Source organism: Protopterus annectens, chromosome 5.part0 (genome assembly GCF_019279795.1).
Source record: "Protopterus annectens isolate FY-2018-M chromosome 5.part0, PAN1.0, whole genome shotgun sequence".
Taxonomy (NCBI): domain Eukaryota; kingdom Metazoa; phylum Chordata; order Ceratodontiformes; family Protopteridae; genus Protopterus; species Protopterus annectens.
Genome location: NC_056735.1, coordinates 56,049,681 through 56,061,736, shown reverse-complemented (window position 1 = coordinate 56,061,736; position 12,056 = coordinate 56,049,681). Strand labels below are relative to the sequence as shown.

The 12,056-nt window shown below is 41.8% G+C and overlaps 1 protein-coding gene across 1 annotated transcript in view; it reads right to left on the bottom strand.

Moving 5' to 3' along the window:
* The window catches only part of LOC122802119 (B- and T-lymphocyte attenuator-like), a 607,855-nt gene that overhangs the window by 258,271 nt on the left and 337,528 nt on the right, over positions 1 to 12,056 (bottom strand). The window lies entirely within an intron of this gene.

The following is a 12,056-nucleotide window of genomic DNA, read 5'->3' as shown; positions in this document are numbered from 1 at the left end:
CTCATGAAATTTCATCTGACTTCAATTTTTTAAATACGTTTTTGAAAGATTTATTAATTTTTACATTTTCTAGTATGTATTTCAGAGATGTACCTTAAAAGTAATTGCATGGCATAGTGTGAAAGTTAATGGAAAAAATGCTTCTGATGTTTTCTGCACGGTGTAAAGGAGATTACTGTGATTCTATGATTTTATGGTTCTAGGCATGATTATATAAAAAAAAACAAACATTTAATTTAGAAGTGAAGGATGTTTTGGAGATATGTGCATAGGCAAACAGGGACCTGAGAACACATTTTCTGAAAGTGTACAACATTAGACGTTGGAATTCAAAAGATGGTCCTGTGGTCATGTAAAGTGCCTATCGTAGGTAGGTTAGTTTACATGATCATGGGAAAAGCAATTCAGAGCTATAGCTACAATGAAGAAGACCTCATTACTGGCTATTTGGCATGTTTCTGAAGCTCATGCAAAAAGCACTTTGTGTTGGTAATTATTTCTTGAGACACATTAATTTTACTAGCACAGCACCACCACACACTTATACACACATTCAGAATTTTAGACACACACACACACACACACACACACACACACACACACACACACACACACACACACACACACACACACACAGGGCCGGTGTTAGCATTTTGGGGGCCCCCAGCAGATGTCAAGTTGGGGGGCCCCTGGGCACTTCAAGTCTAGGTATCACCTTGTCACTGCCACCCTTCATAAGAAAAATTTTAGTTCATACTGCAAACTTTTAGGAGTATTGCACACAGACTGACCTGTAGCTACAATACTATTAGATTACAATAGGCCTGTGTAGCACACTATGTTGGACTATCTCACAAAGGTACATTTACAGTTACTGGAATTTAGTTGCAACAGTGATACACTGCAGCACCTTGATGTACAGGTCTGGACTTAGGTGAAATGGCACCCTAGACGTACTGTTTCAGCACCCCCCCCACACACACACACACATACCCTCCAGTCTTCCCCTGTTTGTCCTCCATCTTGGGCTCCCCATACTATGCACATTACTTTTTTTGTCATTTTCTCTCATTTTTCCTTATTCTTCAGCTTTTTCAAGAAGTGATAACTCCCTATATGGTCTGAAGTGCATTTTTTTACATAATCTTTTCAACCAGTGATGACTTGAACAGAAATTATAATTGAGGAAAGAAATTATGTTGCTGTTCAGCTTAAGTTTTCCTTTCATCTTTTCAACACACCTTTCCTGACCAAGACAGCACAGTAATAACCATTTATGAAATCACTCAAATAAGCCAGGGCCCAAGAAGCCAGAGGGTTATTAGTGTTCTAGGATGCATTTTAGAGCATGTTCCCAACCTTTTAATCCAATGGTGTCCTAAACAAAACCATGAGTAAGAAAATAATTTCAGGCTTTTCTTTCTTTTTTTTCAAGGAAGACATAAGTTGTACCCAAGACTTAATGTTCAAAGATGACAGAATTGCAGCAACAATAAACTAACAAGCTAGTTGTTGTCTGGATACACAATTCCTATCTGGGAATTGCCTGCCTCCCTACACACACACACACACACACACACACACACACACACACACACACACACACACACACACACACACACACACACACACACACACACACACTCACACAAAAAAAAAGACTGCCTAAGCATCGCTCTGGTGTTAGGCTGGAAAGAAAGCAGAGGTTCATACTGCCACAGCCATGTATTTCAAGTCACTGCAGGCATAAATATACATAGCATGACTCCTCAATCCTCAACTCAAACTGTCAAAGGCAGCTCCCTGTATGCATTCTTGAAGTGTGATTGTGAGGAAAGTGAAACAAATAATGACTACAGTAATGTATTCTACTTTTTGTTCCTAGACAGTACCCTGTCCCTACACAAACCATAGTAACCTTCTTTGTACACCTGTGAGGTCTGTAAGAAAAGTAAACCACACTGTCCTGAGTACAAACACAAGCTATAATGAACTCATGTGCACACCTCTAAAGTTTGACTGTTATGAAAATTAAAGTAGTAATAACTACACAACCACCCCCCCCCCACACACACACACACACACACACACACACACACACACACACACACACACACACACACACACACACACAAAACCTACAGCAACTTCCTGCACACACATATCAAAGCATGGCTGATATTAGCATGGCTGCAGTTGAGGGCAGAGGTCTTCATCAGCTTTATTCTAACAGGGTCATATCATAGCCTGTTCAGGTTAAAGAGCGTAATCAGAAAATGAATACATTTTTTCTCCTCACTTTTCCAAAACCAGCAACAGCTTTTATGGGGCCGCTATAAAGTCAGGGATGATTAAGTGAGCCCCCTGTATCCATTTATATAATCTGGGGAGTGGGGGCCCCCAGATTCTTAGTAGATTTAAGTGTCTAAATGTTCTGTGACATATTTTATGCCTCACTTTCGAAATATAATTACTTGTTAGCTACATTCTTATTGATACCCAGAAGAATGTGTGTGTCCTGGTATTACAGATAAAAATCACTGATACTTTTTACACACACATGTACACACAAACACACGCACACGTATAAGCCATACCAATACTAGTTTTGTACCACAAGAATTGGCACATACGATCATTGACTGCTATTTAACAGTTAACAAACAGTAGCAGGTGTAAGTCACTTTTATTTACCTCAAGGACGAGTAATGCAAACCTGTCACTGTCTCTGATTTCACAGACCTTCTCTGATTTTGTTCATAATTTTTCTCTGTGCTTCATAAAAAGTTTGATTTGCTCGTGAATCATTCAGGACTACCTACAGTCAATAAATCCAGGCATCAGAGTTTTATACTTATTGAGCAAAAAAATGCATGTTGTGTCAAAATGTGTTATTCTATTAACTTTTAATATTTAATAGTAATATTTAAAACATGTTCCTGATTTTGAGCCTTTATTCTGGCATTATTGGCATGGCACTGAACTCTTCAGCAAAGAAGTTGGGAGTTATAGTATCTGCTCTTTTGTCAGTATTTATAAAACTCCCTGTAGGAGAAAACCATCCCTGAAGATCAGAAGCATCAGCTGTTCTTAAACTCCAAGGTATGCATTGAGATCGGTCATGCTGGGCTGATGAACTCTCTAGTGCTTACCTTGGTCACGCTGGGCTGATGACCTCTCTAGTGCTTACCTAGGTCACACTGGGCTGATGACCTCTCTAGTGCTTACCTTGGTCACGCTGGGCTGATGACCTCTCTAGTGCTTACCTTGGTCATGCTGGGCTGATGACCTCTCTAGTGCTTACCTTGGTCACGCTGGGCTGATGACCTCTCTAGTGCTTACCTTGGTCACACTGGGCTGATGACCTCTCTAGTGCTTACCTTGGTCATGCTGGGCTGATGACCTCTCTAGTGCTTACCTTGGTCACACTGGGCTGATGACCTCTCTAGTGCTTACCTTGGTCACGCTGGGCTGATGACATCTCTAGTGCTTACCTTGGTCACACTGGGCTGATGACCTCTCTAGTGCTTAACTTGGCCACTCTGGGCTGATGACCTCTCTAGTGCTTACCTTGGTCATGCTGGGCTGATGACCTCTCTAGTGCTTACCTTGGTCACGCTGGGCTGATGACTTCTCTAGTGCTTACCTTGGTCACGCTGGGCTGATGACCTCTCTAGTGCTTAACTTGGCCACTCTGGGCTGATGACCTCTCTAGTGCTTACCTTGGTCACGCTGGGCTGATGACCTCTCTAGTGCTTACCTTGGTCACGCTGGGCTGATGACCTCTCTAGTGCTTAACTTGGCCACTCTGGGCTGATGACCTCTCTAGTGCTTACCTTGGTCATGCTGGGCTGATAACCTCTCTAGTGCTTAGCTTGGTCACGCTGGGCTGATGACCTCTCTAGTGCTTAGCTTGGTCACGCTGGGCTGATGACCTCTCTAGTGCTTACCTTGGTCACGCTGGGCTGATGATCTCTCTAGTGCTTACCTTGGTCACACTGGGCTGATGACATCTCTAGTGCTTACCTTGGTCACGCTGGGCTGATGACCTCTCTAGTGCTTACCTTGGTCATGCTGGGCTGATAACCTCTCTAGTGCTTACCTTGGTCACACTGGGCTGATGACCTCTCTAGTGCTTACCTTGGTCACGCTGGGCTAATGACATCTCTAGTGCTTACCTTGGTCATGCTGGGCTGATAACCTCTCTAGTGCTTACCTTGGTCACACTGGGCTGATGACCTCTCTAGTGCTTACCTTGGTCACACTGGGCTGATTACCTCTCTAGTGCTTACCTTGGTCATGCTGGGCTGATAACCTCTCTAGTGCTTACCTTGGTCACACTGGGCTGATGACCTCTCTAGTGCTTACCTTGGTCATGCTGGGCTGATGACCTCTCTAGTGCTTACCTAGGTCACACTGGGCTGATGACCTCTCTAGTGCTTACCTTGCTCACACTGGGCTGATGACCTCTCTAGTGCTTACCTTGGTCACGCTGGGCTGATGACTTCTCTAGTGCTTACCTTGGTCACGCTGGGCTGATGACCTCTCTAGTGCTTAACTTGGCCACTCTGGGCTGATGACCTCTCTAGTGCTTACCTTGGTCATGCTGGACTGATGACCTCTAGTGCTTACCTTGGTCACACTGGGCTGATGACCTCTCTAGTGCTTACCTTGGTCACGCTGGGCTGATGACATCTCTAGTGCTTACCTTGGTCACACTGGGCTGATGACCTCTCTAGTGCTTAACTTGGCCACTCTGGGCTGATGACCTCTCTAGTGCTTACCTTGGTCATGCTGGGCTGATGACCTCTCTAGTGCTTACCTTGGTCACGCTGGGCTGATGACTTCTCTAGTGCTTACCTTGGTCACGCTGGGATGACCTCTCTAGTGCTTAGCTTGGTCACGCTGGGCTGATGACCTCTCTAGTGCTTACCTTGGTCACGCTGGGCTGATGATCTCTCTAGTGCTTAACTTGGCACGCTTGGCTGATGACCTCTCTAGTGCTTACCTTGGTCACGCTGGGCTGATGATCTCTCTAGTGCTTACCTTGGTCACGCTGGGCTGATGACATCTCTAGTGCTTACCTTGGTCACGCTGGGCTGATGACATCTCTAGTGCTTACCTTGGTCACGCTGGGCTGATGATCTCTCTAGTGCTTACCTTGGTCACGCTGGGCTGATGACCTCTCTAGTGCTTACCTTGGTCACGCTGGGCTGATGACCTCTAGTGCTTACCTTGGTCACGCTGGGCTGATGATCTCTCTAGTGCTTACCTTGGTCACGCTGGGCTGATGATCTCTCTAGTGCTTACCTTGGTCACACTGGGCTGATGACATCTCTAGTGCTTACCTTGGTCACGCTGGGCTGATGATCTCTCTAGTGCTTACCTTGGTCACGCTGGGCTGATGATCTCTCTAGTACTTACCTTGGTCACGCTGGGCTGATGACATCTCTAGTGATTACCTTGGTCACGCTGGGCTGATGATCTCTCTAGTGCTTACCTTGGTCATGCTGGCCTGATGATCTCTCTAGTGCTTACCTTGGTCACACTGGGCTGATGACCTCTCTAGTGCTTACCTTGGTCACGCTGGGCTGATGACCTCTCTAGTGCTTACCTTGGTCATGCTGGGCTGATGATCTCTCTAGTGCTTACCTTGGTCACGCTGGGCTGATGACCTCTCTAGTGCTTACCTTGGTCATGCTGGGCTGATAACCTCTCTAGTGCTTACCTTGGTCATGCTGGGCTGATGACCTCTCTAGTGCTTACCTTGGTCACGCTGGGCTGATGATCTCTCTAGTGCTTATCTTGGTCACGCTGGGCTGATGACATCTCTAGTGATTACCTTGGTCACGCTGGGCTGATGATCTCTCTAGTGCTTACCTTGGTCACGCTGGGCTGATGACCTCTGTAGTGCTTACCTTGGTCACTCTGGGCTGATGACCTCTTTAGTGCTTACCTTGCCCATGTTCATTACCAGCTTTATTCTAACAGAATTGTATCACAGCCCTGTTCAGGTTAAACAGCCTAATCAGGAAATTAATACATTTTTCCTCCTCATTTTTCCTCAGTCAGCCACAGCTTTTGTGCGGCCCCCACACAGTCAAGGATGATTAGGGGGGCCCCTTGCAGCCATGGGTATTGCAGGTACCTAAAGCTGGATATGTTGTTAGTTTTAGTGGAGAGCATGTCCACCAGCAGGGTTTAATGAAGCCAGGGGCACTATGTCAGTGGTAAAATATTTAATGGAATTGTGAAAACTGTTGCTTGATAAAACACTGTTACTATAACCAGTGATATCTTTGAATTTTAAAGGAGATATTAATAAGAGTTATTACCCACCTGGTTTATTAAATATGAAAGATTCCTGTACTAGCTTTTGTTGTTTTGACAGACTTGTTGCAAAATATCAAGATAAGGTAACGTGCAGTGGTTGGGATCCCCCAGGAACAGGGAGCCCCCAGCAACCGCAGGGTTCGCTGCTGCCTAAAACCGGCTATACACACACACACACACACACACACACACACACACACACACGCAAGCACAAACGCGCGCGCACATACACACACACACATACACACACACAAACACACACACACTCATTCTCATTGTAGTCTATTCATACCTCTGCAGACACACACATGCAAACACACACACACAAACACATACTCACACTTCCCACAACTACCTATCCATGTAACACTGCTAAAGTTGCCTGCAATGCAGTGTCTCCTATTAACTACACTTGAATGATTGCAATATATTGGCTGAATAAATTTACCCAGCCAAGTGATTGTCTGAATTGCCCAGTTACATAAATAGGCATGCACAGGCATTTCCAGGAGAGAGCATGAGGCTAATTAACATCAGCGCTCCTGCAGATTGTCTCATTATTCTGTAACACAGCTGCTAGAAACACCCACTGCAGTCAGACAGTCTCTGATTCAGAATGCATTTCAGTGAGGGGTTGGCCGCTCAAGGTGGGTTTTATTACTTTCTGTAACCTGTTCTGAACATCAGGGACAGTCTTTTAAAACAATCACTTCAAATCTTGTTAATGGTTTGTTTGACCAGGAAACCAAGCTAACTACAAAGCTCTTAGTGAATATAATAAAAAGCTGTGATTACCTAATCATAATAAAGCTTTTATAATCCTGATCTTGTTAATGAATGAAAAAATATAAACTTAATTAAAAGTGGAAATCAATTTCAACTATACTGCAGGAAGAGCTTATTATAACTGATGAAATTTCAGAGAGGGATAGTTAATGTATGCAGGGCAAAGTTAATTGAAAGTTCTTAAGTAAGTAAGTAGCTATCATGGATACTTAATAAAGAAAGACTAATTTCTCATTAATACAGGAGAGATGGAGGCAGACAGGCTCTTAGTAACCAGTGAAGGCCTTCAACAAAATGATAGCTAAATATGTTATAAATTGCATTGAGGAAGACTGAATTTACTCCTGATAATCCCAATCTAGGTTGAATAAGATGAAACAAATATTAATAAATGTGTCTGTGTTATTTGACTTCAATATCTAAATTTGGAAGAGACTACTTCTTGTTTTGGGTTGTTGTTAATAAATTTATATATAAAAAAAAACAGTTTACAAAAATTACATGAGAAAGCTGGCAGTATAATGGAAAGAGAAAATATCATACAATGTTCTAGAGATAACCAGTATTGCTTATGTTTATTTAAGAATGTATGTGTGTGTGTGTGTGTGTGTGTTTGTATTTTATATCTCTATCTCTATCTCTGTCTATATCTATATTATATACCCAAGTATCAAATAATGCAAAAACAAAGTTGACAAGCAACTGCACATATTCCAAGATACAGTCTCAGAGCAAACAACAAAAAAAAACATGTTTTACCCTCCCACACCCCCCTGCTGCTTATAAATTCCAACTCCAAGATCACACAATACCGGGAAAGAACATTCTCAAACCATGATATGGTATTAGTAATGATCTCTCCTGTTGATCAGCTATTTTGTTGGCTATTCTAATAGTCAAAGAAACTAATGCCTTCTATATATATATGACCATGTATATATGTGTGTATGTGTGTGTGTGTGTGTGTGTGTGTGTGTGTGTGTGTGTGTATGTGTTTGTGTGTGTGTGTGCATGTGTGTTTGTGTGTGTACGCGTGCGAGTGTCTGTGCATGCGTGTGTGTGTATACACATACAGGCTAAAGACAAACACCTTCTACAGCTTTGTCCATAACCTCAAAGGCAGCATACAGTAGTGTGCCAGTCAATGGTGCATAGCAAATCTGCTGGCTAAGAAATTAAACTCAAACTTCACCACCCACACTTCCCACCACCTCCCCCCATGAAATACCAACCAGCATAACCCACCCAACTATTAGCAGGGAGGAGGTCCTAGCAGCACTCGCTAAAGCCAAAAACACAGCCCCAGTAGGTGCTGACAATATCCTGGGATGCCTCCTAAATAGCTTGAAATATTACCTATCAGGACCACTTGAGTCACTTTTCATCTATAGCCTCAGAATAGACTTTCTGCCATGAGAATGGAGGAATGTAACAGTTATCCCACTTCACAGGTGTGGACCAGCAACCAGTCCATCAAACCACAGCCCCATTAGTCTGACTCGTCTAATATGCAAAGCCATGGAATGAACTATCATGGAAATGATCAATAAAGACATAGTCAAAATTTGGACAGTGATCCCAACACAGATTGGCTTTGTCAAGGAAGGTCATGCCTTCTAATCCTGTTGAACTTCTTTTGGAAGATCACCAATGCAATGGATGAGAGGAAGGTGGTGCATACTACCTACCTGGACTTGGCTATGACATTCGATACAATGCCCCACTCTTGTAGAGTTGACAAACTTGCCAAACTGGGGATAAACCCCTGATAAAGCTTGCAGGATTGCCAACTGGGTCACAGACAGGACCAAGGAAGTCATGATTGGTGAGACCATCTCCACTAAGACTGGTTAGCAGTGGAGTACCTCAGGGCTCCATGCTGGAACTGCTCTTATTTGGCATCTACTTCTTGGAGGTAAAGGTTAATGTCAAGGACCTTTGGCTGAACAAGTTCATAGATGACTGCAAATTGGGAGCTATCATAGCTTCCCCCATTGACAGAAACATCTTACAAGAAGGTCTACCAAAGGCAAATGACTGGTGACAAAGTCACTAATTAAAACTCAGTGTTAAGAAATGCATTATAGTGTCTTTTAGGAGACTGGCCATTCAGACGAATTACTCCATTGATGAGGCACCCCTAAAAGTTGTTCCAGTAGACTGGTATCTGAGAGCATATGCAGACAGTAATCTGTCCTTTGCTCAACATGCAGACAAAGTAGTAAGAAAATCATTCTATGTTGCCCAACTTATAAGTAAAGGCATGCACTTTATTTGTCTCTTATTAGACCCATCATTGAGTATAATGCCCCCTTCGGAATATACCTGACCAAATATATGCAACAGTTGGAATGCCTGCAAAGATTTCTTACTAGTACAATCCAGGCTATAAACAAATTGCCCTGTATGGATAGTCTTAAAGCCCTGTCCCTAGATTCCATCTCCTACACGTTACTGAGAGGTCATCTATGCCTGGCATGCAAGGCATCCTTGGATCCAGCTCAGATGGACCTTCTGCACATCCTCAGAATGAGCAGCATCAGAACCAATAGATACAAGGATTTAAATTTTGCTTGTGACATAAATAGGACATATTGGTGAGACAGTTATGTGTCTGAGAGGATCCCCATGCTCTGAAACAGGCTCCATCCATGTGAAGCAGTTTACATCCCTAACCGTACTTAAGTGTAACCCTGTTTGATTTATGGGAAATTAAAAATTTGCCCTGGGTTTAGGCCCCCCCCATGTCTTTGATAGACAGAGGCCTCTGGAGTATCTACGCCCAAGCTAATGTAGATACGCCGTAGCATTTAGAAACTTCTTAACTAACATATCTCCTCCTAATAAACACCAGTGATACATAGGGACACAGTTGGTTAGGTTGCACAGTTAGGCTTATAAAGGGCCTAGTGGTTGTTAAAATGGTTATATACCTATGAATCTGCACATGCATACACACACACACACACACACACACACACACACACACACACACACACACACACACACACCCGGGTGATATACATTTGATCTATAGTCAAAACCTTAATAACCACATAAAACATTGTATGGATGGACTGCACAAGAACTCAGAATCAAAGACTTTTTAACAAGGCCAAGTTCTTTCTTTCTTCTACAGGAACCTTATCAGTACAATGACAACTTTCACTGTTATGGTTTATATAACTTTCCTTACCAATTATGTGACTCAAGGTCATATGACTTACACATCATTGAATTGTTACCTACAATAAAGAGACTTAAGAAAATGCATCATATTATAATAACACATATCTAACTACAAATATTAATACATATTAAGCAACATACTTTTAAAAAAATATATTAACAAATTGTTAAAAAAAATATTATTTACAATTTAGCAGATTTTGTCACCAAAATACTATTAACAGATATAAAATCATTTAATCCTGGAAATTTAGTTGCATTCAATAATGTCTGCCAATGTATTAGTATTTAATGTGTACATAGCCGACTTTATGCGGCAGCCAACCCTGCAGTCACTGGGGGTCCCTGGTCTTGGGTGGCTCTAACCACAGTAAGTTATCTTATTTTGATATCTTGTATCATGTTTGCTAAACCAACAAAAGCTAGTACATCAGTTTTCTATACTTAAAAAAAAAAAAAACAGATGGGTAATAACTGTTATTTACATCTCCTTTAAAATTCAAAGATATCTCTGGATATAGTAACATTGTTTTGTCAAGCAGGCTTCATAACTACATGTTCTGCCATGGACATAGTGGCCTTGACTTAATTAAATCCCACTGGTGGACATTCTCTCCACTAAAGCTAACATCATAGCCAGCTTTAGGTATATGTAATGCACATGGCTACAGCCCCCCCCCCCCCAATCGTCCTTAACTGCAACAGGACCACACAAAAACTGCTACTGTTTGGGGAAAATGTGAAGGAAAAAATATATTCATTTTCTGATTACACTTTTTATCCTAAACAGGGTTGTGACATAACCCTGTTAGGATAAATCTGTTAATCACTGAACGAACATGAGCAAAGGTAAATGCTGGAGATCAGCAGCCCAGAATGACAGATCTCAGAGCTTTTCTTGGATTTTAAGAAGAGCTGATGCTTCTGATATTCAAGGATGGTTCTCTTTTTCAAGAAGTTTTGTAAATACTGGCAGCACATCAGATAGTATAACTCTCAACATCTTAGCTCAAGAAATCTTGGCAAAGCCAAAAATGATAGCAGGATAAAGACTCGCAGTCAGGAATACTTTTTACAAATTACTCTAATTCACTCAAAAAGTGAAAAGCATTTTTTATCAACATGTTTTTGGACAGTAAGAAGCATAAAACTCTGATGTCTGGATTTATTGACTTTGTAATCTTGAACAATTTACCTGCAAATCAAACCTTTTTTTTACGGGAAAGAACAAAACTATAAGGCAAATTCAGGAACATTCTGTGAATTCATGGGCAGTGACAGGCATGCATTACTCCTCTTCATACCTCCAACCTCTTAGAGCAAGAAATCTGGACAAAGCCTTGACAAAATGAGTGACAAAGACCCACAAATAGGAACATATTTTAAATATTGCTCTTATAAACTTAGAAAGTTGCTAGCATAACAGGATTTATAAAAAACACTAATGAGCATAAAATGTGCGCTGGTATCCGATAGCACAAAAACCAACCACTTAGGATCACCAGTAAATAAGTAATATGATCTTCATAAAAGTATTCACAACGCCAAGTAAAGTTATATAAAAGCAGATCCTTTAATTCACAAGTAAGCGCTTTCACCTGTAGGCTTCTTCAGACTTTTACACATATTAACATACTTGCAGTTTTAAATATCCCTCCTTACATTCCTATTGGTCAATCATTCAACTATAGAAAAATGCAGTAAAGCGCTAATCCCATGATTAAAAAAGTATATATGTACACTTTACA